Source organism: Sceloporus occidentalis, unplaced genomic scaffold (assembly GCF_023333645.1).
Source record: "Sceloporus occidentalis isolate IW3139 unplaced genomic scaffold, rSceOcc1.0.p SCAF_66, whole genome shotgun sequence".
NCBI classification, from domain to species: Eukaryota; Metazoa; Chordata; class Lepidosauria; order Squamata; family Phrynosomatidae; genus Sceloporus; species Sceloporus occidentalis.
Genome location: NW_028317046.1, coordinates 4,757,735 through 4,785,107, shown reverse-complemented (window position 1 = coordinate 4,785,107; position 27,373 = coordinate 4,757,735).

Here is a 27,373-nt window from a genome sequence, read left to right as displayed (position 1 = left end):
AGAAGACCCCGGAGGTATCCCTGGACTAATTGCACAGCTCAGAGTCATAAAGGACTTTCTATATAGCTGAAGGTCTTCCCGGGACACGCCGTGCGAATGATCAGTTCCTGTATTTATTGCTAAAAATCTTCCGCCGGGTCTGTGTTTTGCCCGAAATGTTATTTTTATTTTATTTTTAACACATCGCATTGAAACAGCTGTCCGTGCCGGTGCTAAAGGAGAACGGTAAATGAGTGTGTGACGGCCACGTAGCACACAGCCCACACTTGCGTGTTTGTCCATGTTGTGTATATATGTCTAATGTCTCAGAATTACAAAATTATACATCTCTGTCATCCGACCCAGCCTCGGGGGGCCGCAGCGCGAACAGGCGTGACTGCCAGGATGGGTTGCCAGGTCGTTGCCTGGCAGAGGCTCAGTACAGCTCTACGGTGAAGCAACCTGCTATTTAACCTCTTCACTCCTGCTCTGCCCGTTGTAGATTCCTTTTTTTTTATATACCATTAAATATATTGGATATATATTATATACCATGAACACGTATATACTGTATATCCCCATTCATTACGTGATATCCAATTATTCCATGGTGGTCGGGACCTCATTAAACTTAAATGACCTGCAGAGTGCGGTAGCCAAAGCGGCACACAATGTATACAACTAGCAATGTCTGTCCGTCTGCCCGTCCGTCCGTCTGTTTGGATAGAATGTCTGCACCTTCAGTGCCCGATTCGCTTGTATGGAAAATCCATATCTTATCATTAAATATTGCGGTAGCCAAACCGGCACACAATGTATACAACTAGCAATGTCTGTCCGTCCGTCCGTCTATAGATCTACATTGAAATAAAATACTCTGTCGTGTCGATAAACAACACTTGAAGAAGTCAGGTAACTGGGAGAAGCTCGAACAAAACTCGAGTTGAGCTGAGTGCCGTCTCCTTCCTGTTGAGTTGCACTCAGCTGCAATTGCCTTTATAATGCCGGCTGGTTGCGGAGCGGGGCAGCCTTGTTTAGTTTAAGGGGGTTTCTGGGCGAATTCTCCTCTCCCTGAGCCGTTTAGCGGATTTTACCCTTTTACGCGTTGTTAGCGACTGAACTCGGATTTCTTTGTATTTCTCTGCTTTTCAGAGAGTTGGCATTAAAGCTCCACTTTAACCCCTGAAGTCCTGTCCGCTTTAGTGAGACTCGACTTTCGCTGCTTTATTAGAATTTTATTATTTTCATTTTTTTTTTCTATTTATAAAAATATTTTATCAAGAATTCGCATTTCATTTGCTTTTGCAACCACGTATCCGTCGGCATCGGCGAAACCCCGCAGAGCGCATATAAATAAAGATGTCTCGGAGCATATTAACAAGTCAAACTTTACTGAACCGTAACGTACATATTTTGGCAGCGCTGCGTTACAATCTAATGAAATACCATCAGCCGAGCGAGCGAAGACCCGGCGCTCAAGGTCAAAAGAGACGGCTCAGCGACTGCTCTCATAAACCCCCTTCTGCCATTACATGACTTAGCATGAGTTATGCAGTCATTATCCATCATTAAGAGCAACAGATTGGGATTTAAACTTTTATTGATGATGTCATCTGAAAACCAAGGGGAGTCTGCTTTACCGCCCCGGATGAGCCCTGATCTTCGTCCGCTTCTGGGCTTCCAACCTCGGTCTTAATGATTTTTTTTTTCAGTTTTAGAAGAAATTATTATTATTTTTTTTTTTTTTTAACGGCAGGTTGAAATCCCTTAGATTTTGTTTGGTTTCCTGGAGGGTCTCCCCGGCTGAACGGCTCTGCCTGTAAAAGACTACTAATCACCCCCCCTTCCACCTACAGATTTTATAGCGTTATTTGGAAACGGCAAAAGATTTTCTCCAAATACTTTAATTAGTTTGAAACGACTTTCTGATTTTAATGGACGCGACATTTTTATTTCTGGGAATAAAACGAGATGCGGGGCTTTTGTGTGGTTTTTATCCGTTGCACGCGGTCATCCCCCAGGTGCCGGGATCCGCGGTCGTCCTGTTTTTTTTCAACTGCAATCCCAAAGAAGGAAACAACGTTACGAATTTTAACCAATTACTGTGACCGTAACGCGAGGAGCTCTGTTGCGCCGGTGCCTAAAGAACATATTGAACCCATGTGTTCCGGCTTCATGCTTTCATCCGCTCGTCCGCACCCAGTCCCTAGGAGATTCCCTCGGCTTTTCTGTTATCCCGCTATACATTAGGTCATCTAAGCACCGTGTATACGCTCAGGAAATCTCTTTATTGGGCCTTTCCTATAAACTCCACGCTACCCTCCCGATACCCGATCTCTTGGCCAAAATTCCAGAGGCACCGATTTTCTCCATCAGGGCACTTGCTATAGAAATGTACCATTTGCGGTATTTTTTTGGTTAAATTCTTTAGCTTGCGACCCCTGTTCCAATATGGGGGGTTTGCCAATTTACAATCAATTGGCACAGTTCCCAACACGCGCCGGCGGCTCATTGTATGGACGGAGGGGGTTTTCTAGCTCACTTTCCCACTATTCTATAGAAATTTACCATTTGGGATATTTTTTTGGTTAAATTCTTTAGCTTGTGACCCCTGTTCCAATATGGGGGGTTTGCCAATTTACAATCAATTGGCACAGTTCCCAACACGCGCCGGCGGCTCATTGTATGGACAGAGGAGGCTTCCGAGCTCACCGTGCACTTTCCTACTACAAACAATACATGGAGAAGAACCACAAAGTACAGAATGTCTCCCGTCTGAGCGCCGCGTCCTCTGAGGATAAATAAATCGTTTCTGAACGTGAGGTGCAGCCGATTCTTTGTATTGCTGTGATTTTTGGACCTGACGGGGACTGCCGGGGCATTTACACCGGCTGATAAATCCAGCATGTTCTGTCCTCTGCCATGTAAAAAAATAAATACAGCTGTTTACACGGCAAAGTCAGAGTTTGGCTAAATGGAACTTGCCAATCCGGTTATTTCTACAGAGGCTGTTTATTTTTTAATATTGGATGATTTAACCTTTTAAATACCAGAAGAGAACTGAGATCCAGTATTTAACAGAGGGTAATTCTGATTTTTAGAAGTTTTTCAGCCTCTGGAACTTGACTCCAGATAAAACCTAACTAAGTTGTCAACTTTCTGAGCTCCCCCAGACCCCCTACACAAACCCCTAAATCTGCCCCTTACTCATGCACTTTCATCCTTCTGGGGTCTCTCAAGTAAGGAAATAAAATGTTTCTTTCCTTTTTCTTGAGGTTTCATATTCAAACATGAGCTTTGGAAGGTCCTCAAACTATTTGTCATGAGACTCCAAAGTACGAGGGGATGTTGTGTAGGAAACAGTGACTTGGAGCTCTTCGGGCTTCTGAACTTGTGTGGTTCATAAACATTGTTTCCAGCTCCATGGGACAGAATGACCCGGTTACTTCTCACTCCGTAGGAAAGTGAAGGTCACAGATTCCACCGCACAAGTGTAAAAATAAAAAAGCCGACGGACCCGCATGTTCTGTAGACCTGCGTCCTCTTGGCAGCACTTGTCCGGCACTGCTGGACCTTTGGGGTGGGAACCCAGGCAAGTTTTCCCCCCTTGGATGTTCCCCAAACCCGCGAACGAGTGAAGACGGAGGCGTTTGGCAAATAATTCCTAGTTGGGTGATCTCGCTGCCAGAATAACCACCCCAGTCATGGGATTATCCACTCACTTTCATGTTGTGAGGTCATAGTGAGGTTCTGCTCATAAAGATTTAGAGTGTCCCGTAAAACTGCCCATGAATGATGGCACCAATATAAACACAATATAGTCTATTAATGCCTTAATATTCCATTTATAGTCGGAATTAAGTGCAGGACAACGGTGCCAGCCGCAACCTGGCATCAGCGGGAACACGGATTGGACAAAGCCGCCATTATTGGTCATAAACTCCATTTTCACCAAGTTCCCAAACAAAACAACAGTGATATAAAGCGTCCGCTTGCCTTAAAGTGACAGCGCCACCTTTTTGTTCCAAGTCTGACCCTGAGAGTTTTTCCTTTACTTTTTTTTTCTTTTTTTTATTAAAATTCTAATTAAATTCAGGATAACCTGGTCTGAGTCTAATCCCTTCTAAAATTGACGGTGTGACCCCCCATTGTTTGGCGCCTGCACACACTAAATCTTAGCCCCTATTTCTTTTTGGAAAATAAAACTTAAGTAAAACGAACATTTTGGGTCAGTAAATGTGTTTGTAAATCTTGCCTCTTCAGCCCAGTACTTTTGGACTATGTTTGGATTACAAACAAATAACCCAACCGACATTTCACCGGAACGTTTAAGGAAAAATAAATTATCCTCAACAGTTTCTGAAAATGAATTAATATGCTGGAGAAAGAATTCATTTGCATATGAGGCTGTTTTGATGACTTTATGAATACTTTACTAAACGCCTGTCTGGTATTCTTGCTTTTGAATGATGATTTAATGATATTAATGTCTCTGTACGCCCCCCAGCCTCCCCGGCCCCCGCCAGCAGAAGTTAAATGTTAATCAAATAGGTATCTATAGGGCTTTCCTTAAATTACAAATGACTTGTTACAATAGCAAACTCTGGTAATGATGCCGTGGCATGGTCGGCGTGTTTATCCGGGGCCGCTCCCCGTGTGATGGGGGCCGTAATGATCTGTGGGACTCCCTAAGTAGATTTGTCTGCGTTGGAAAGTTGATGTTCTCTTGGCAACGGACCAAAGTCAACCAATTCCTTCCCCGCCTGCGATTTACTCCCCGATGGGCAAAGTTTATTAGTAAAGATCTCATAAACAAACGTTCAGAACGTTCATTTGTTTGGATGTTAATATCTCCGTTAGTTTGCAAAGAATGCAGCTTAATGAGGGGGGGGGGTCCTGCTTGTCTCGGACACTTTTTAGAAGTCGAGGTCTGGCTATTCTTTTTCTTCAAAACAGCTTCAAAATTTAAACTCCAGCCCCAGCGCTGTAAATATTTTGCCCCCACACCCCTAACACCCTGCTAATCCCTGAATCATAACAGCCAGGACTCTGGGATAAAGGCAAGCGAGCCCTACATTGGCACAATGTTCCGAAAGCCAGCCTCGGCTCCGAAGACCTGCTGCTGCATCTCGTTACTTTTAACAAGGATTTAAAAATCCCCCTTCAATGGCTTTCCTTACGGCTTTTCTGCTAAATTTAACCCCTTCTGGGTTAATACAGTCTGAAAATCACTCCATAGGTGACCCGAGATATATGTTTAGAATCATTGGAACGAACACACCGCTGTCTTTCTCTTCTTCATCTTCGCTCTTCTCTATCCTCTCTTTATCTTAATCACTTCTTACAATAAATGTATCCATCACAACTTTTAAGTGTTTTCTGCCCCCCTCCACGTCTCTTTGTTTTATTGTAGAATGGTAAGATCCAGGACACTTGGCAGGTTAAGGTATAAGGGCATACATTCTGTTTAAGGTAACAGCGGATGGAAATGGCCCTTCCCTGACTTTTTTTTATTTTACTTGCGGGTTTTGTGATGATCGGACCGTTCAGTAAAAGAAATGCAGAAAAGAAGGTCATTTGGACAAAGAGTCTGTGATTTGTCCCCTTTTTACCCCGCAGATGATGTTTGTTGGACAGAAATTGGCTTAAAGTGCAGGGGTTAACGCGACAAAACCTCTCGGGGTTCAGCGTTAGGTCTTTGGACGGAGCTCAACGGAACGTGATAAGAGTTTAGAGCGACTGCACACGAAGTCTATGATACCAAACCAGTTTGAGTCCATCCCAAGTGGAAAGCTGAGTCCAGACGTGGACCTCTTTGCTCTCTTGTACCCAGAGGGATACCAGCCAGAAAAGGACCTTGAAGGCCAAAGTGTATGTCCGGGGTTGTTGGTTGGAGAGGAGGTTTGCCTCTAATTTCAGTTCTGGACTCCCCTTGGGGGGCTTTTCCTCCTGGAACGGCAGAAATAAGCTAAAACTTGAGACGCTCCAAGCGAGGGGCGCACCGTAGGACCGGCTATGACGCGGCTGTCGATGTCCAGGACTCACGGTTTCCCACCTACGGAATACTCAATTAGTAGAGTTGTTTCTTCTGAGTTTGGAGCAAAGTGAATCAGAACTCGTGTTCCCTGCAGGTTTCAGCCTTTTTACCCAGGGGTCCATTTTACCCATTAGTGCATTTTCTTACAAAAAAAAAAAAAGGCATTTAAACTTTGCCAGGATGGTTCCTGCTTTTAATCAGAGCCGGGTTTCTTTCTCACGACTCTCTGTGCTCGTTTGACTGTACGGCGGTTTGAGAGAATGTTTAGAGACCGTATTTAGAACTTGGCCTGCGCCTACGGCCCTCTTCACACAAGAAACATCGGAGCTCCAGGGAACGTCTCCGGAACGCAGTGCGGAGCAGCAGAATTATTAAAACATTGGGGATCGTAGACATTCCCGACTGGCGCTCCCCCCGACTAGGACTAATTTATTGACTGTGTGCTGGTAACCTCCTAATACGCTTAGAGCGTCACTTTCTGCATAGACAGGGGTCGTAAATACTGACGCTTTATCATTTCAAACTACAAACTGGACCTGAATACTTTTCAAGCTGTTCTAAGTTTGTTGCCAAGCTGTTAGTTAAATGGAACACGGAATGATCGTCAATCTGGGGTCCCCGATACATAATACGAGGATAGCTCGACCCCCCCCCAATGATTAGGGATCTCCTCTGCGATGTTGCTGGATTTTCAATGGGTTTTTATCTGTGTTAGTAACGGATATTTCCCGCTAGGTAGGGACAGGCGGATGGGCTCGGGACGTCACTTCCCAGGGAGTGGAGGGCAAGCGCATCCATGTGATTTGTGGTGCATAAGTGGAACAGCCTCCCAGAAGAAGTGGTAGAGGGTAATACAGTGAGGGTATTAAACATGCATGGGACAGACATACGGCTCCTGAATCTAAGACGAGACCAACGACTGATTAAGGTTTGAGTCTTTACAGCGAGAGAAACGGGCGACTAGACGGGGGCCGGATGGGGCCGATAGGCTTCTATGTATGGTAATTTCCCTTTAAGACATTTCGCGGTTTAACCTCTTGGCAGTGCTGGGATCACCAGATACCTCCGGCCCGGTCCCAACGCTTTATCCCTTTTCGGTTTTGAAATCCATTGGCTGATCTGACGGAATTTATTATTATTTTGTTTATTTCAAGCTTAATTCCAATCTCTGATTCCTGCGCTGAAAATGCGATATTTTTATGACTGCGGCAAATGATTAATTTGAGGAAGTTGAATATTTTTCAGTTTTTGAAGACAATCTCGGTCACAGTTATGCAACCATCACCGGCCGCGAAACTAAAGAATGCATCTCGGATTATAATGAATACATAAATCAACGGCAAAGTATTTCTTCCCAGTAAATTAAACGCATCTGGTGATTCTTACGCTATTTGGCTAATTTGATTTTAGAGCAATTTGGGATAAAAAGAATATACCCAGAAAACCTTAAGGGTATTGGGGGGAAAAAACCAGATTGAAGATCCAGCATATGTATTATACATGTGCAGGGGTTACAACATTGCCACTTACTGCCAAAAGAAAGCTAGAGTTGGCTGCGTTCAGAAGAGCGACTGACGAGGGGTTTTTTCGGAGCAGGAAATATTATTTTGGGGATTTGAAAGATGGCTTCTGCAGGAAACACACGCTGCTTTTGTGTTGGTGTTAATTACCAGAGGAATTTTAAATAATGATCCCGCAGAACCTTTTAGGGCTCTTTACAGCCATGTCCCGCATACAGCCCTGGCACCTCTCCCTGTCCCGATGCCAGCGCCACAACACAATGAACAATAAGCCATTGATAGGAAGCACTCATTTATAGAACGATATACTTGCTTTGAAGCCGCATGTATTTGCCTTTTGCCAACTTAGCCCAGCAAACCCCCCATCCTAATGGGCAGGGTGGGCAACTCTTTATAGCAGCCAAAGGTGTCTCCCGTAAGAACGGCTGCAGAATCCCAAGACACAGACGTAATGTTTATTTTTATGAGTATTGTTGTTGTTGTTGTTATTATTGTTTTGTCTTTTCTTTGCAACATTGTAGCAACTTTGAAATAACATATCCATTATCTATAATCAACAGCTTTCCTTTAATAGATTGTAAGCTCATAGGAACAAGACCCTCTGCTCCTTCAGCACCAATATATCTTAACGTGTGTTTACGCTATCACCTAATCTGCTGGCGCTTTATAATAAATTAATGTAATATCCCGAACAATGCCTTGAGTAGTAGGATAGTTTTTATTTAGATTCAAATCAATGCAGATGAAGGTCATGTTCACACATTTAGGATGTCCTTGATGAGAGGGTGGTAGATAAGTAAAACAGCCTCCCAGTAGAAGTGGTAGAGGGTAATACAGTGAGGGGATTTAAACACGCATGGGATAGGCATATGGAACAGCCTCCCAGCAGAAGTGGTAGAGGGTAATACAGTGAGGGTATTAAACATGCATGGGATAGACGTCCGGCTCCTGAATCTAAGACGAGGCCAACGACTGATTAAGGTTTGAGTCTTTACAGCAGGAGAAACGGGCGACTAGACGGGGGCCGGATGGGGCCGATCTGCCTGCAGGTTCCATGTTTTCTTGCGGCCTCTTTATTAACCATCTATGCAGCGTTATTTTCATTAAGCTGCAGGACACCAGGAGGCTGGAATGTCCCGGATTAATTGTTTAATTAAAATCCGCTATAGTCCCTTCTTTTAATGTAAAAGCGTGAAATGCTAGATTCTCCTCCTCATAATAAGTAATATTATTTCAGAACTATGATGTGAGACAGAAACATCTCAAGCATTTAGCGGGAGTAACTTTGTTTCAAGATAAGAAGTCAAGAAAGTTGGCGGCTTTTAATCAGCACCTTAAAGCCAAATGTACCAAGTCTTACTGGATTTAAACCTAAACGCCGCCAAGACACACAACGTCCCCCCCCCCAGCCATCAGCGTGGAGCGGACCAAACGCTGGAGCTGCAGCTGTCCCCAAAGTCTCTTCTCATATAGCGAGGATCTCTCTAAGAAATTCACTCCTCGCACTCGCCTGGCATCTCATCAAGCGATGATTTATAATATCTGTAATAATCCAAACACTAAGGGGCTTGGAGGAAAGCCGAAGGAGGACAGTGAAGGATGCTTTTCATTTTAATAAATCAAGAGGTAAACCGTCTGCTTTCTCTCGTTAGTAACACACTGGGGGATATGGGAGTAAGCAACGGCTCCTAGCGATGTCTCTGCCGTCGGCTCGCCGGCCGCTGCTCCGAGGAAGCCTGTGATTGGTGGAATGTTGGCGTTCGCGGGTTTGGGGTCAGAAATGCAGGGAAGTCACACAATGAGCCCACTGACTGGAAAATGTCAGATGCTGAAAAGTGCTGGGGTGAAACATCCCTGTCCTAATATAACCCGTCCTGTACAGCTTCTCAGCACGAATCATAGATATTATTATTATTTATTGATTTATATAGCGCTATCATATTCCATAGTGCTGTACAGTGGGATTGTATGCCAGTGCTGATTACCCCGTGCTTTGGCTCATGTGTCTCATTCTCATCATTGCTTATAGCACAATTGTGTTGATTTGGGTATAATTTTTGGGCTCTGATGCGGTTCATAAGAAAACCCTTTTGTAGGACTTAGAGATGTCATTTGGGTGCAATTGGGGATCTTTGTGCCTCCTAAAGATCTGGAAGGAGCATCGCCAGCTCCCGACGGAGGGCAACAATGAAGTGTGATTGCTACATGTCACAGGAGCCGTCACACTACACACAAGTGACGTTGTTAGTTGTTTATCTGAGTCAGTTCCTCCGGGTGAGCAGTCTGTACGGATGACACTTATTAAGTAAGTGAGACTTAATCGCTGGCATGTAATCATCACAAAATCAAGACTCCACAAAATCATTCATTTGAACCCAAAAAATACCCTGAAAGCCATAAGCCAGTTACTTTTTGCCCCGTATTGTGAGATAGGTAGTAATGCTAAAAGCACGTTTTACTCCAGTTTCAGGATTCTTGGAGTTAAATTCTTTCCTGGTGTCCACTTTCCGAAATAACTTCTCTTAACTCCTCTGTTATCCGTAAATCTCTATGATAAATACAGGTTTTGGGGCGACATGTCTGGGTGAACGGCTACAGGGGCAGATCTCACTATTAAGGTGATTAAGCCCCCCAGTGCACCTGCTTAACGTGCCAGTTACACTGAGCGCTGACACTATCACACACACCTAAACACGCTTATACTGTACTACATACTGTATCACATACAAACACACACCCTCACGCTAAAACACATTTACTTTATCTGAAGCCTATCTTTACAGCGTTTTCCATGGCTCCATCCTTACTGCATTAAAAGATAATCGTGTTGTTGGACTCGGAAGACATGGACCCAGCGTTGGCCACGAAGAGAATGGGATGAGGATCCGTAACGCTGATTACCCGTAACCCGCTACGTGCTCCGGGCTCTGCTCCAGATCGCACCTTGTCCGTGGCGACGAGAGTAGACGGAAGATTTGCCCCCAGCAGCAGACAGCTCGGCGTGGGACCGGCGCTGGGAAACGAGACGATCTGATGTTATTGGGTTGGACAACTCGTGACAGCTCTTTGTAAACATTTCCTGAGCCGGGCTCACGTTACATGACCTCAGTCCCATACGACGTTAGTCCAGCTGCGCTGGGAGATCGATGGGAACCCAAACTTTACTCGGATATTAAAAGGGATTGGGGTAAGCGATTGGCCATGTTCCCCATCGCATGCCAGCGGAAGACCATCAGGTCCGTGGTCCTGCGCCATTCACAAAGTACATCGCCCGCCGGGTGCGTTTCTAGCCCGGGGGGGTTGGATACGCCGTGATTATTTCCTCGCTCTCTAATTACCATCCGAATACCAACAATAATTTATTTTCCTTCGCAGTGTGAGTAATCACAGATCGGTTGCCATGCCAAATTTTCTATTTATACACAAATTCACAGTGCGTGGGCCCGACAGCTACACAATCCTGCCTTTTATTACCCCGACGGGGCAGGCAAACCCAAACGAGACTGTATTAACCCCTTGTTTTCTAGCAGGTGCCCGTCCGGGACCTATCATTTTATAAGGCAATGTGAAATATGTGTTTATCTCTTAGAATAGTGATTACTTCGCATTGTTTTATTTACTAGCATGATGTCCTCATACTAGCCGAGTATCCTGTTTTAAACATCATTTTTTGGACGTCCGTAATTCTGTACCCCCTGCGTCTTCACCGCTCTTCATTCTTCCGCTCTTCATTCTTACCCCAGTTGTTTAAAAATACTGGAGAACGTGGCGCTGGTCCCTGGTGCCACCAACCCAGATCGCTGTCATTCTGCTCTCTGATGGGGTGCAGGAATGAGTGACTTCGCATTCTTCGGACCCTAATTTTACCCCCTTACACAATCTGCTGCCCCACCGCGCAGGGAATGCGCTGCACGTTTAACACGATACCCCGGGGCAGTTTGTGTCTTTTTTATTAGTGTCAAACATCCCGAAAACAAGATGGTAATAAAACCTGAGGCTTGTGACCCCGCAAGAGAGAAGAGGACGTTAGAACCCGGGACTTCCGTCACCCTGGCAACCTAAACAAAGTCTAAACATATCATTTATGTGTTACAATACCTGGAAGACCCGCACATTCCTATCCCTGCTTCTATTTTCATCTAAGAACATATGGAAATGTCCATACCTGGGAAGATGGAAATGATCCAACCGGTCACCCAGCTGCCGCCGTATCTTGGGTTACCGGTCAGTATTTATTGATGGTTGGCCTTCGCCGTGACAGATAAATACGGTAAATCCAGATTTTCGACCTTTAGGAGGGTGACCTTCACAATACAATATAAAGTTTGGATCGAAAACTAGTTAAAGAATAGACAAGAGGATTGTTATAAGAGGCTTTTCCTAAGATTTGTTGCATTCGGATGTTGGGCATCACAGACGCCAATTCCAGGTCCTCTGATTCCCAATTAATAACCAAAAACATTGATAGCAAAACGTTTCTTCATGCAAACGACTCAACAAATGCGTAATGTTGCGGAGTTGGTTCAGAGCTTTTATTTATTTCGGGGTGTTCTGATTATTTAGTAGATGAGTTTCAACGTTGATAAATGTAACATAATGCAGTTGGGCAGTAAAAACACACATTTCACGCTAAGATGTAGCAGCTGCAAAAGCAAAGAGTAAAGCTACATTTATAAAGTCTACTTTTAATTTAAGGCACCGATCAATAAACACGTAGCTGCATGGGAATGAGTTCAAAGAATGACTACAGAATTAATAGAGGGATTGGGAGGTTTCAGTAGAAAAGGCCTTTGGCTCGAATGAGGAAAGACGCCTGAAGGGTGATCGCAGAGTGGGCTGCCTTCATTATTTATCCTTCTTCAAAGGGCATGCTGAGAATTGCAGTCCATGGCACCAGGGATTGAGAATTGTAGTCTACAGCAGCTGCGCTGGAGGCTATGCTGGGAATGACACTTGTTAGCAGCTGCGATTCCGGGGGCCACGTGACGGTTCTGGAACTTGCCGTTCACAGCCGGTGTGGCACCAGCAGCTGGCTGTCTTTGTCGCAATGTTTAAAATTCACAAATACAGCAATGTGCCCCTAAAAAAAATACAGACCCCCCCTGCTCAGGCTGCCTATTTTACTATTAATGGCGGGTCCTAGCAAAAAATATGATGGGGGGGCATGAATATGCCTTTAAATAAAATATCTCTCTTTGAACATAGATATAGTTCTGAATACCATTATCTACTTTAGTATTTAAGAAAAAATTGTTTTTATCTCATGTTGTTCCAATAAACTCCCTTTATCTGCAGACCTGGAGGCACCGTTGCTGTCAGTCATGTGATATTTTGGGTGACTTTCCCGGCTCAAACCCCACACTGAGCTGATGCTTTATGGCGATGCTAATGAAGTCCATTCCTCCATAGACTTTGAACAGACAGACAGTCCGATTGGGTGATTGAGACTGAGCCATTCTATTGTTTCCCGGGAGGAGTATGGAGTCGGGATAAACAAGATAACAGAACTGGAATGTATATACAATACAGCCGCCTGAAAATACTGTATGATCTAAAAACAAGAAACATTTTTTTTATTCTTAACTTTATTTTACTTGTAGTGAAACCTCGTAATAATTCTTTGTATAACGGACAAAAAGCCAAGGACAAGCATGTTGGCAGCTATAATTTAAATAAATGCTGTAGAATTTATTATAGAGAAACAGGTTTCCCTAATCTGTATTTGTCTAATCGTCATCTTTGTTTGATGGAAAAAAACATACATTTCCCATATAATAACATCGGGGCGAAGCGAGGGAACGGATAGATTTGGCAAGTGGAAATCCTCCCGGGCCAAACTCAGAACTTGGAACACGTTGTCGATCTCCAAAACAATTCCAGATTCCGTCAAACACAGAGCATCGTCATGGCGACAAAGGTCAGTGATGGACAGATGGGAAGTGACTTCCAGCTCCGCCCAGCTGTGAGAAAGGGACGGTATCAGTCCTGGCGAGGCAGATACGGGGGTGGCGGACAGACGGGAGTGAGAGTAAAGAGACGCCACAAACACATCCTTCCTAATGTCAACCGACACACAAAATGTAATGCAATAATAATATTTTAAATGGGTTAAAGGGGCAGCCGTATTACTTTGAAGAAGCATGGCTCCAACTAGGTGGTAGATAGGTGAAACAACCTCCCAGCAGAAGTGGTAGAGGGTAATACAGTGAGGGTATTAAACATGCATGGGATAGACATACGGCTCCTGAATCTAAGACAAGACCAGCGACTGATTAAGGTTTTTACAGCAGGAGAAACGGGCGGCTAGACGGGGGCCGAATTGGGCCGATCTGCCAGCAGATTCTTTGTTTCTGGGAGGCCACAGGTTAATGGACATAAAGGGAGGACAAAACGAATCCATGGCAGACAAGGTATCATGAAGTCTCCATGAAAACCCAGACACTCAAGAGAGAAAAGCATCATGTTTAACATTAATAATAATAATAATAATTAATATAAAAGGTTAAAGGGTCATTTCTTCATGGTACTGATCTATATATAAAAGGGAAAGCATATTGTAAGCAAGAACAACTGCACACCTCCACCACTAGATGGCAGCACCCGTTTCCAGCGGCCAGCGGTGCGTTTGGAGAGTTTGGCGGGTTTTTCACAGACTGCGTGCCTGTACAGCGCTGCGGGGGTATAAATGTAATATTAACTCTGGGTTTAATATTACCAACAGGTTAACCTCTGGCTAACTGGAACTGGTGGGAAACTGAAAAAAGTCTTATTTCATGGCTTAAATATTAATTATTACTAATCTGGGGGCTTTAACTAACTGGGGGCATTTTATTACTGTGTATATTATGCTATACAGCACAGAGGGGCATCTTCAGGGTAAAAGGGAAACGGTAGTGCCCGTTAAAACATTTCACCAGTTGCCATGGTGATAAGACCACTTTTCAATCTGTCATTTCTTATGCATAACCCCCGCTGTCCAAACCTCTTTATTAGTTTTAATCTTAGCTTTTTTGGTTCTGTTTATTGAAAAATACAAAATTCTCTGAATGTCCAGAACATTAAAACCGTAACCGACTTATAAATGTTTTAATATGTAAATGATGCAGAATGATCACGGACCTCCGGAGGGTATAAAATCTATAAACGCTCCATGCTTTTATTTGCCGGCAGCGGTTTGTGTCGGGGATCAGAGCTTTAAGTCGTGATTCCTGTGGTGTGTTTAATGCATTTAGACCGCAGAGATATTAAGAAGCTGTTAAATATAAAAAGAAGGTTCTGTAATAATGTGGCAGAGAGAGAGAAAATTGCCCTTTTCTTGCCAGGTCGCATCTGCGTTGGGTTCCAGAGCCCCTGGCAGCAGAGCCGTTACGAAATACGAGGGAAAAGAACCCGAGTGACTTCAGTCTGCCCTGGAAGGTTTAGATAATTTGGCAAATTGGAAATACTGTTGGGCAGCGCGGCTCTTCCAGCTGGCACTAAATCTGGCCCCGAATGTCAGCTCCAAAAAATTCCAAAGCACTTTTTGGCTCTAAAAAGAACAGAAGAAAAAACCCCCAAAAACCCAGTAAATCCCTCCAGCTGGGGCCGGCAGAAACTCTTTGCTTAATTAAATTTAGTTGCATAAACTGATTGTTTAACGCGCCTTCTTTCACACACAGAACCCGCCGGCTCCGACGAGGAACAGGAAGGACAATGGATGACGGAAACATTATATCAGTTTTTACTACAAACAATGTAACAATCAAGCATCCCTCCCAACCGTCCCTTTAGTTGGGGGACGATCCTTATTTTTCAGGCACTGTCCCTGGTAGCTGCACCCTGTCCTGTTTTTGGCGTTGGGGATCATGGGTTGGTTGGGGAGATCCTCTAATCTCCCCTGCACGGCCCTGGAAGCTGTAAGATCTATAATAGTCTGTGCTGTTGGAGGAACGACCTCCATTGTAGCTCCAACCCAACCATGCCAAGACTGGCCATCTCTTGGGGGTGACGATTTAATGTAACCATTGCCAAGGTCAATGCAAAGGACTCGGACCCGTTCACTATCAGGACTACAGAGGTCACCCCTTGCCATGCCTTGACAGAAAGAGTAGTACAGACAGGGAACTGCAAATTACTGATCCGGAGAGAGAGCTGACCACCATCGTGGATAGAAGTCTTTTTTTCCTTCCTTTGGAAGCATTTATTTTATACTTTTATCTGGATTAATAGGGGTAAGAGTTGATGTCACAATGTGCGCGGGGGGGGGGGGGCAGGGGGTTAATCCCAATATCCTTTACTATATAGGAATGTTGGGAAAGCATCCCATTGTACGTTGCATTAAAGTTCTGATAATTTAAGGATCAGCAATGTAGCTCATTGATAAAATCATTTAAACTGCAAATATATGCCAAACCCCCCAATTTATACAAAATATGTTATAAAACCGTCATAAACTGAACACGGTGGCCGGCTGGATGTGTTGAGGATTATGTAGATTGATTTTAAAAGGCCGCTAAGGCGAGGAAGATGGCGCGTTTCACTTCCAATATCAGTTTGATTGATTTTGCGTGTCTGGCAGCGCGCTGTGTACAGTAAGGGTTACGAAGGGCGACTGATTTACTGAACCTCTATTCCGAAGGCGTTGGATAAAATCGTACTTGTGATTTGTAATGAAGCCTCAGTGGTCTTGAAGCCATTAAATGGATTACTTAAATCTTCCAAGGCATCTTTCAAAACAGCTGTTCTTGTGAACAGGAATCACAGTTCCCAAAACACATTAATCCCGTCAGGGTCCGAGGGGAATGACGATACATCGCGAGCGCTTCAGGGCAGATATTGGGGTAAATCCAGCCATTCCCAGGAAACATTGAAATGCTGATTCCGTTGGGCAGGTAGAACGGCTACACATTCTAGGAAAGGGGAACTTTATATTCCGGATCATATGATGTAAACACTCAGATTATATTACATTATATCACCTGGAGGCAGTTGGATAACAAATCTCTAGGTGCCCCTTGTACAGCTTGCTGGCTGTCAATGGCATTATAAATAACCACAGAAGGGGAACAATTGCTCTGATTTTAGGATTTTAGGTCACTGCCTAAAGCTTTGTGTGCTTCACTTGCAATTCCACCGAGCGCCACCAGGGGCAGATCTAGCGAAACAACGCCTTTAAGGGTACATTTACTCATTAACTGTATCCTTTCTGTGTTCCCTTTACGTGTTTTATACCTTCTGTTAATGTGTTTCAGGTCAGACTAAATAGTCAACAAGGGGCATTATTGTCTTCCAAATGGGCTTTGGGCTGTTTTATTACTGGGACACCTGGCTGCAGTTGCCCCCTGGGCTGAATGGCCCCAGCTCTCCCCTAGATGTCCCCTTACATTTCCGTGCATGTGGGTCTGGCAGGGACCGTGGTATCAGGTGGCAGCCGTAACCTTTTCGTCTATGGTGTGCCCGAGCAGGTGCCCCTCATGCCGGGTGTGCTGGTTAACTTCTCATCTACTACAGCATCATGTGCAAAAAACACGAAATAACCCAATAATTAAACAAGCTCGCCATTGAATACGCTGCTATAAATACAGAATTTCCTCCCGTCGTCATCTTCCAGCTAAAGCAGAAGAGGACTGTGCCGGGCAGCGGCCCCTCGTTAGCGGGCACTTTATACGCTCAGCTAATTAGATTTTGGTCTGGGACCAAGGTCCCAATAAACAAAGAGCCGTTCTCCCGCACCTAGAAGCTGTTACTCGTTAATTAGAGCCACGAGTCCAATTACTACGAGACCGTAAAACCAAAGCGGGATAAGAAGCGAAGCTTGCGGGGGGTTGCAGATACCGCTCGGTGCCGTTCGCATTTGTGATAAAAGAGCTTTTTCCTGGCTCGCGAAGCGGCTCTTTCTGCCTCTCCTGCGGCTCATTTTCCCCAGGCTGTTCCCTTTTGCCTCCTGTGAGGTTTATAGCCGTCACCTACGCTGTATTTTGGCCGTTGGGAGGCAAAAGTGCTTTTTTTATGCAACGTTTCTGAACAATGCCCATTCCCAACACTCTATAACGGTAATTTATGTGCATGACGTGAAGGTGAAGCATTGCCGCGCATGCATTCAAAGAGTTTACAAGCGCAGCCGAACTCGACTCAGGTGCTGATATTTAATGCTGAAAAACAAACTTTATTTCACGATTCAGGGTTTTTGGGGCTAAAATTCTTTGATGTTTACTCACATATCGGTTAGAGGATGGAAATCTGCTCTGGCACTTTAAGACCAGTGGCCAATAGATGATGTCACATGCTACATTCTTACACGTAATTCCAGCATCTCGATACCCACTTGGCCCAAGGATTGTATCGTGGAAAAAATACTGGGGCAAAAAAGCCCTGATTTGGTACAGATGGATGACAGAAATATTGGCTGAGCACACTGGGAGTTAAACCCTATCCCAGAACTAGCCGGTCTCTGTGAGATCTGTTTGATTTCCGTATTCATACATGCCGGTGCTTTTCATGGATCCAGTTGGAAGTCAGCCATGAAAGTGATTTATCGGATTCTCTCAGCATCAGTGCCGACCCTGACCATGGAGGTCCAGAGGATTTACGGCACAAATGACTGTCCCTGCCCCCCCCCCCCCCGACACCTGAGTATCTTCCTTGATAAACAGATCTGTATAACCCGTTCCCAGAGAATTCCCCCTCTTGCAGACCACGGCAGATTCTCCGATCGGGATTAACCGATGCCAAACGCTGAATGTGTTTCCACTTAACGTACTCCTTAATTCTTTATACAGTTTAAACCCGCACTTAATCACATCAAAAAGAGATTACAGACCATAAATTAAGAGGAAACTGGAAAGATAGAGAAGCTGTTTTTAGGAAAAGTCTTTAACATTGGAAGGAGAAACACTTCTCGGATCGACGTGATGGGCTTTGTATTCCATATCCTCTCCTTGGGTTACATGGATGGTGAAGATCCATCCAAACTCCAGCCTGGGATCCATCTGCTACTCTGTAACCCAGTAGGGAGAACCTAGCAACCCCCGACCCATGGAGGCACGCGGTGCTTCATACCTTGTCTACTAACCGTGTGATCATCTTCCAAACAAATCCAGTCCCCCGTCCTTCATTACATGTGGAATGCTGTTAGCGTTGGCCCTTAGTTGCCCCGATCAGTTAAAGTTTTCTCCATTAGGCAGAGGCGGAATCTGTTGATTGTTGTTTGAATTTCAGATCATTGTAACGTAAAGAACGAACGGCCTCTATTTATATAAGAAAATGAGATTTTCTCCACCTACAATGCTCAAGGGAGAGTCGTTGGACAAAACAAAATGTTGACATTCTATCTTCTGCTAGAGTTGGCGCGACTTCATTGTCCATTCTGGAGGGCATGTTAGGCAAATCTTCCACTCTTGGAATAAAAGGATGCTTATAAAAAACGTTAACAATCATCTAAAAACACCATTCCTCAGGGAAACTTATGCCTCGGCCATCTGGCCAGCCTCGGAGATCCTTCTTGTTCTGCTTGTGGAAAGAACAGACATGCGAAGCTTCGTCCTTACCTGTGTTCTCTGTTGTTGACCAGTTCTTCAAGAAGTCTTTACTTTTCTGTAGTAATCCAGTTGTTTCCATTTCGTATGATGTGACTTGTGATCGTCGCACAACAGAGCAGATTATTTTGGGGAATCTATCGACAAAATGGTATCCAGAAAACACAAATCCATTGGTTGGAGTAGGACCTGACTTGGTTCGTATCATCACACCTTCCCCTACCATCACCACTTCCCCCATCATCGTTATTCTTTCCCCAAATACTCAGAAACCACACAAACGTAACACAAAAAAAGAAAAAGCAGCAAAGGTTTTCAACCTATTAGTGCCGCGACCTTTGGTCACATGACTATAGCTGTTTAATTAAGAAATTCTCCAAAAATAATGAATTAAGCAAATTTGGTCTGTTTTGAGCACAATTTCTGCAGTGGATCTCCACACCGGCCCATTATTATTTATTTGTAGCATTGACCATCTTTGTTGGGTAGCGGTTCCAGGAACAGTAATCCAAAAATCTGTCACCAACTCATACAAGGTTTCTAATTTATGACTTCTCACGGGGCGGGTGATGTTCCTGGGGATAAAATATGTTTTTTTTCACTGTTCGATGTCCGCTCAGTATAGATAATTGGGTTATGGTCTCCTCGGCTACCTTAACCCCGCACCTGTTTGTTGTAAATAAAGGACGTATTTATTCCTAAAATGTTGCCAGCTGTTAATGTTTCTCCCGTCGCCAGAAAACATTCGGGTTATGATGGCCGTTTCGGCGGCTGCGCTCGTTTATTTTGTGTTAACAGAATCTGTTTATTTTGCCGACTCGGCGTTTGTAACATTTGCTGCGCGGTAAATGCTTTGGTTACGTTCCTGGAGATTCGTGGCATCTTTGGGGAGCGTAAAGAATTCCTGACGCTCTGACGTTTCGGGTAAGGTCTTCGGATTTACTAACAAAGGACAGGAGGGAAGTTTATTGCAAGGAGGAAAAAAGTTACTTTATTGAGAGGGTGGTAGATAAGTGGAACAGCATCCCAGCAGAAGTGGTAGAGGGTAATACAGCAAGGGTATTAAACACGCATGGGATAGACATACGGCTCCTGAATCTAAGACGAGACCAACGACTGATTAAGGTTATGGTAACATCCCCACGTGGGATACCCAGAGCTTTCCTTTTTCTGGCTTCATTCAGGGGGCGGGGATAATCTCATTTAGTGGGTGGGGTATGGGTGGTAATGATCAGGTAGTAGGTGGAACCTGGGCGGGAAGTGGGTGTGACCAGACACTCCCCTATATATATATATATATATATATATATATATATATTATCCGCAGTGGCCACTAGGGGGGGCCAGAAACAGCTGCTTAATCCCTTTTATGGTAGTAGTAGGTGTGAAGACGCCGTACCTGGCAACAATGTTTCCGTGCCAGAAACTGCACCGCATTCTACCTGAAATCCTAAGGACCCTGCGCTTCTCAGCCTCATCTGAAACATCGAACATCCTACGGCGTATGGCGTTTACTAAACCCCTCTGTCAAACGCTAACGGGAAATGCCATTTTTATGACATTTTTGATGATTAACCCCAGCAAAGTGAAAACATGGTTTAGGGATTTGAAACGCCAGCCGCTTCTCGATGACCTAAACGTTTGCTCCCATTACGGAATCAGCCCGATCATCCGATCTCAGCCCCCGACTTATGGATTTTAAAGCCGAGCTTTTCATGTGATCTCCATTCCCCGGGGCTTACGCTCTCAGCTCATTTATCATTTAATCAGCGTGGATTCCCCGTAGAACAGGTTTTAAATTAAATTACCTTAAATCTCACTTTCTATAGGAAAATGGAATTAATTCAAAAATGCATTATTATTATTTTTTTTTTACAAAGCATATGACGTCTAAAATACACATTTCTCACGAACATTTTAGAATGTAGGATAATTAGGATGCATTTTTGCCCATTCATTGCAAAAAAACATCTAAAGGAAGAATAAAAACCAGGGGATTAGGGGTATTTGGGCAGGGGGTGGGGGGGCTGAATCTCACTATACATTTGCAAGGGTGGGGGCATAAGACAATTTAAATTATAATTTTTGTCATATGCACTAAAGTGCGTAACCTGATGTTTATGCATAAAAACTGGCATGGCTTGAGTCTTTTTTTCCAGCAGGTTCGTTGCTGGCTTGGCATGATGAGTCCTGCAACCTGTCACCCAGCGCACGTGGCAAATGCTGGCAACGCAGAAACCTCCGAATTTCACCCCCATTCCTCTAAATCCCTGGGTTTTCCGATGCGACTTCACCCCTTTGTTTTCCTTCTCTTTGCCGAGTCCACGGCCCCTGAAATCGCTGTGCTTGACCTTTGGCTATCCCCAAAAAACACCGCTAAAAATCTATATTAAAAATATTATTTTATGATGAAATGTCATGGAAATGTCTGTTTGATGCCCAATGTTATTTATTTCACAACTAAATTGAATCTAGATGTCTTTTTTTGGTTAATTGCTCAATAACTACAGCTGTTTAAATACTCGGCGGGAGAATCGATTGGGTTTCTTAGGCACGGAATGTATCTGGAAACAAAATAAATAAATAAAAAAAAAACAAATAAAAGAGAGCTCCCCATCCTCCTCATAAATATTTAATGTCCCAGGTCCTCGGTCATAGACACAATCCCAGTAAAGAATTTAGGATCTCTCTACTGCTAGTCTGAAACTGAAGGGTTAGAAGGTAGTAGAGAAGTGGAACAGCCTCCTGGCAGATGTGGTAGAGGCTAGTCCAGTTAGAGGAGTTAAACATGCATGGGATAGACATACGGCTCCTGAATCTAAGACGAGACCAACGACTGATTAAGGATTGAGATCTTTACAGCAGGAGAAACGGGGGACTAGACGGGGGCCGGATGGGGGCCGATCTGCCGGCAGGGAGTAAACCCAAAGCCACCTGCTATTTACGTAACGTGTAAGAAAAACAATGTATGTGGAGCGTGGATTGTTATCTCTGGGGCTCGGAGGGTGGAGGTAATGCAGGTAATAGGTCTGGTTGGGTGACGTGGATTCGCTGTTACCACACGCTGAGCGCTGTTTATTTTACTTGTAATGTTTGCGCAGCAGCCGTGCTCGTTGCGTGTCGGTATTGAAGGTATGACTCACAGCCGGCATGTTAGAGCCGCGTTCGACAGCGTGAACGGCTTATCTGTCTATTCATCTCCAGAAGGGTGAGTAATGATCCTGTGCCGCTGCTGCGTATGTTCGGTGCTATCAGCAGAGATGGCAGTGAATCGGAATGACCTCCAACTTATGAGCTCTCCCTCCACAGAACAAGCAGTTATTACAGCTGCGCTCGTGTCAAAGCCATCCTGAGCTAAAATAAACCAATGACATCATAGTAAGGAGATGCTGCATTGCATCACCGCGTTCCCTCATGGACCAGATTAAGCCACGCACTGCATGGCCACAGGTGTGTTAGTTTTAGGCAGCTGGCAGGACAGGGTCACACAAACGCCCTGACGGCAGCTGTTACCGACACGTCTTACCGGCCAAAACCAACAGAGCACTAAATAGAGGAGCTGGATGTCCCTGCTGGGGATGAAAGCAATATTTGGATGTTGCGGAGAGGAAATGGATCCTAAATGGAGGAATAATGGGGTGCCAAGCCGTTAATGGCCAGAATGATGGCCGATGGGGAGAGGCCTGAGTGATACAAAATTATAGCTATTTTCATGGAGTCATTTGCATGTGACAGCAATTACCCCCCCGGTTCTCACCGGGCCAGTGTGTGTGTGAGTATGAATGTGTATGTGTAAGTGTGTGTGAGCATGAATGTATAATAGTGTGTTAGCATGGGTGTGTATGTGTAAGTGTGAATGTATAAATGTTTATGTTTGTGCAAATGCCAGAATGTGTGTAAAATGTGTGGCGGTGCGTATGCGCTAGCGGGGGGGAGCAAGTCTCATTCACCAACGATGGAGAGCCGGAGTAGAAATGAGCAGACTCTGGTTCTCCATCAGTTGTGAACGACTCTCATCTCTCTTGGGCAGCCCCAGGCATCAGAGCCGTCAAATTACTTAGAAAGACTGAGCTCGCCTGTTGCTGATCCCGGTTTGGTCATCATGTTCCTTTTACATCACGTTACATGATATGAATGAGTTACATGTGTGCAGATTTAACCCATACATGGCAGCCTCTGCTCCTGGAACGAGCCATCGCTTCATGCTATAACATCAGACGGCAACTACATATAAAATTAAAAGAAAAGACTAGAAGAGCTACTGGCATTTTCATTAAATTTGGGGAGATTTTGACAAAATATCTGCCATGAAATGTGAAATTCTAGAGCTGTCATGGTGACCAAACCTTGGTGGTAGATAACTGGAACAGGCTCCCAGAATAAGTGGTAACTTATTGAAGGAACTTGCATGGGATAGACATACAGCTCCTGAATCTAAGACGAGACCAACGACTGATTAAGGTTCGAGTCTTTACAGCAGGAGAAACGGGCGACTAGACGGGGGGCCGAATGGGTCTTATCACAAGCAAACTGGGGAGACCCTAAAATCCCCAAGAGTTCTGTGATCTCTGTGCTGACATTGAGAAGCAGTTAAATATGTGAAGGTCATACTCTGCCTGCCCTCATTAGTCTCTCTGTCATTGTTCTCATGTCTGGATTTCCCCGCAGTTTCCCCAGCAAAGAATTCCCACAATTTACAAAAACAGGTGCAGCGAGTCCGGGACGCCGCGGGGTTAAGCGGCTCTCATATTATTCTCGCTCTGTCCCTGAGTAATTAGCGGAGACAAAACGCATCTCTCCCTACCTTTACATGCTTCCACGCTGAGCACCATACATCAGGATGACATAAAGGCCACCTTAGAGTCACAACTCTCACAACTCTCAGCTCTTAACCAGTTTTTGTAACCATTTAGTAACCATTATCCCCCAACCTGTCAGAAAAGTAAACTTTCTTTACATTCCATCTCAGCCTCTGACCCTCTAGTTATAGATTCTCACCTCTTGTAACAACTAAACTTCCCTCCTGTCCTTTGTTACTTTGTAGTATTTTAAATATTTCCATTCATCCTCTCTCTCTCTCTCTCTCTCTCCTCTCCTCTCTCTCTCCCCCCTCTCCTCTCTATTGTCCCCCTCTCTCTCCTCTCTCTCTCTCTCTCTCTCTCTCTCCCCCCCCCCTCTCTCTCTCCTCTCTCTCCCCCCCCTCTCCTCTCTATTGTCCCCCTCTCTCTCCTCTCTCTCTCTCTCTCCCCCTCCTCTCTCTCTCTCTCCCCTCTCTCTCTCTCCTCTCTCTATTTCTCTTTCTTTCTCTCTCTCTCTCTCTCTCTCTCCCTCCTCTCTCTCTCCTCTCCCTCTCTGTCATTTACTTATTTACCCACCTATATCTCTGTGTATACATTTACTTTAAGTTGTATATTTAAAGCCCTGACAGCGTGTAAATACGAGAAGCTTTGAGCACACGCAGAATTCTGATTGTTTGCGCAGCGTCTGTAGCTTTGCGTTTCTGTATATTTAACAATTATCCCGCTTATATATATAATATAAATTAGTACGATTTGCTTATTTCTGTACGAGAGAAAATCACCGAAAATAAGCAAACTTCCAAGCGCCGGAGACGTAATCCAAGCGATCGGCATTCGGAATAATATCCCGATCCGCCAAGATGTTTCAAAGCAGCCACTAAGATCACGGAGGACGCGTCTTTACACGGGAACACGCGTGATGCCTACACATACTGAACCGCTGAAAGAAAACGGTTCCTCGCCATGTTTACGAACCAAAGGGGCGACTGTTTATCCGCATTCAGACCGTATAATACGCGCTATAAATACCGGGAACTTTATCCACGGCAAAAACCTAATGGTTTCCATGTGACATTCAGATTTATGTTATTATTGTTATTATTAATAATAATATTTCATTATTATTGTTAGATTCATTATTATTGCTATTGCTATTATTATTATTAAAAATATTGTTATTATCATTAATAATAATAATATTGTCACTATTGTTACATTTGTTATTATTGTTGTTTTTGTCATTACTATTGTTATTATTTAGAATATTATTGTTATTGTTGTTTATTATTATTGTTAGTCTTTATTAAAATAGGATCGGGGAATCGATCTAAAGCCGATCAGGTTGCTAACCCTACTCACTTTCTTTACTTAACTCCTCGAATGCCCACCCAGCACGCAGACGGTTAATTAGTTAAAACCATGAGATTTTCCGTTGAACGCGAACATTCTGACATGTTTGAAAAGGGCATCGAGCGCCTAATTAGATGGATAAACATAGACCCCGCTCCGGCGTTAGAAGTCGCCCGCTCTTGCGTAGGTCTGAAGCGGGTGGCCGCGTCCCGGACATGTGGAAACTGTAAACCCGCCACTTTTCTGCGCGTGATTTCAATTTGTAATTTCCAGCTCTCGCAAGCTCTCTATTAGATTAAATAAAATTTAAACGTCGGGTTCGTTCCCGCCTTGAAACAGATGTGCGAAATGGCGTCTGTGTTTGTGTTAGCTGCAGAAATACACGCCGCACATCTGTCAGCGAGACATTTAAGAGGTTTTCTTTTCATTTCATTTCAAATGCGAATACATTTTTCGGTAATGAACAATATCTGTACGCAGGACGGGTCTGTGGTCTGGGCTGGAAGCCATATGAATAATGGATCAGGCGCATGTCTTTCCCAAAGGGGCATTAGGTTTAAGGGGTTAATATAACCCAAACTAAAAGTTCTTCTTCCATGGGTTCGTCTTACCCTGTGGTTTATCACAAACCCCCAGCGCCCGGCTCTCTCTCCCTGCGATCCACGGAGTGGGATTATGTCCTGTTGGAGCATCGAGCCCACGCCAACATCTTAGAACAATAGAACTAATGGAATGGGGTGACGGAACGTTCCGCATTCAGCCGCTCGTCTCATCTCTTTATTACCTGATGTCGTAACGTAACGAGGTGACCAAAGATTTTCTAAAAAAGGTTTCTTAGTGATAAATGTGAGGCACGCGTAACGCGGTAACACCAAGCCCATCAAGCCCCTTCTACCAATCCAAAGAAGGCAAAAAAAAACCAATTAACCAATTTTTACCACTTAGGGAGAAAAATTCCTTCTGGACTCCAAAAGACGGTCAGCTTTCTCTTCGAGAGGCTGTAAAATATTAATGTTTATTTAATGTTTTCTACCCCTGTATGTTCTGCTTTTACCCTTTCGGTGTATCTGATAGAACCCCCTCTCCTGGCAGTGGATTCCGTACCTTTACTGCCCTCACTGTAAAGAATTCCTTCATTTTTTGCGGATGAAATCTTCACTCTTTCGGTCTCAGAGGACGAGCTGCTAATATAGCGCCTACTAAGGGTTAACACTGGTTTGGACACCTACCTTTCCTGTTAAAACACTAGATTTATCTATCATTTAGCCTAATATTTCTCTTAATCCTCTGGCTCCTGAGTAATCTGGGAGGCTGAAGTATATTTTATCTTTTGATTTATGATACTATGACATTATCAGTAAGAGAAAAAAATAAATAAAGGCTCCAGGCACTCAAAGGTTCCAGCTCAGGGAGATTTATTGAAGGACGACATCAACACCTTTTCGACCTCACGATGAGGTCTTTATCAGTAAGAGAACTGCTGCTGGGTTATTTCACGCTTATTGCCCATAGAAATCTAGGACACTTGGCAGATATCAATATGCAGGATGTAGGATCCCTCTAGATTGTCAGCTTGCAAGTCGAGCCCTCTTTCCCGAATGTATCTTTCATCCAAGTCTGTCAGTTCTAGTTCTGTCAGATCCCTTGAATGTAGGGACTGTAAGAAGCGCTGTGGGAATTGTTGGTGTTTTATAAATAAAAGATAATCATAATAATGATAATAAAAGATAATAAAAATAATAAATAATAAAAATAAAAGATAATAATAAATAAGGGTAATAAATAATAACAAATAAGGATATCCTCACAGGACGTGTTATACGGCCCATCGGCAACAAAAACAGGAAAGTGTGTGAGTATTCCATGAATTCCATGTCTATTTTATTCCCAGCTTCGCCGTGCAGATGGCTCCGGTCCGGCTCTAGAACCGTTTACCTCTTTCCATGTCACTCATCAGCCCCTCGGATTTGGAGAGACGCTCTGCGGCTTGTGGGACGTGGCTGCTGGACGGACTGCAGACCTTGGAAATTCTTGGCCTGCCCGCATCTTCTGAGAATTGGCTGTACGTTGGCCAGTCTTGGACATCTCTTCGCTACTTTTCGGGAATTCTGTACTGCCAGGGACCTGGAGACGGGTTATTTTGATAGGACAGAGGTATCGTAATTCCCACTGTCT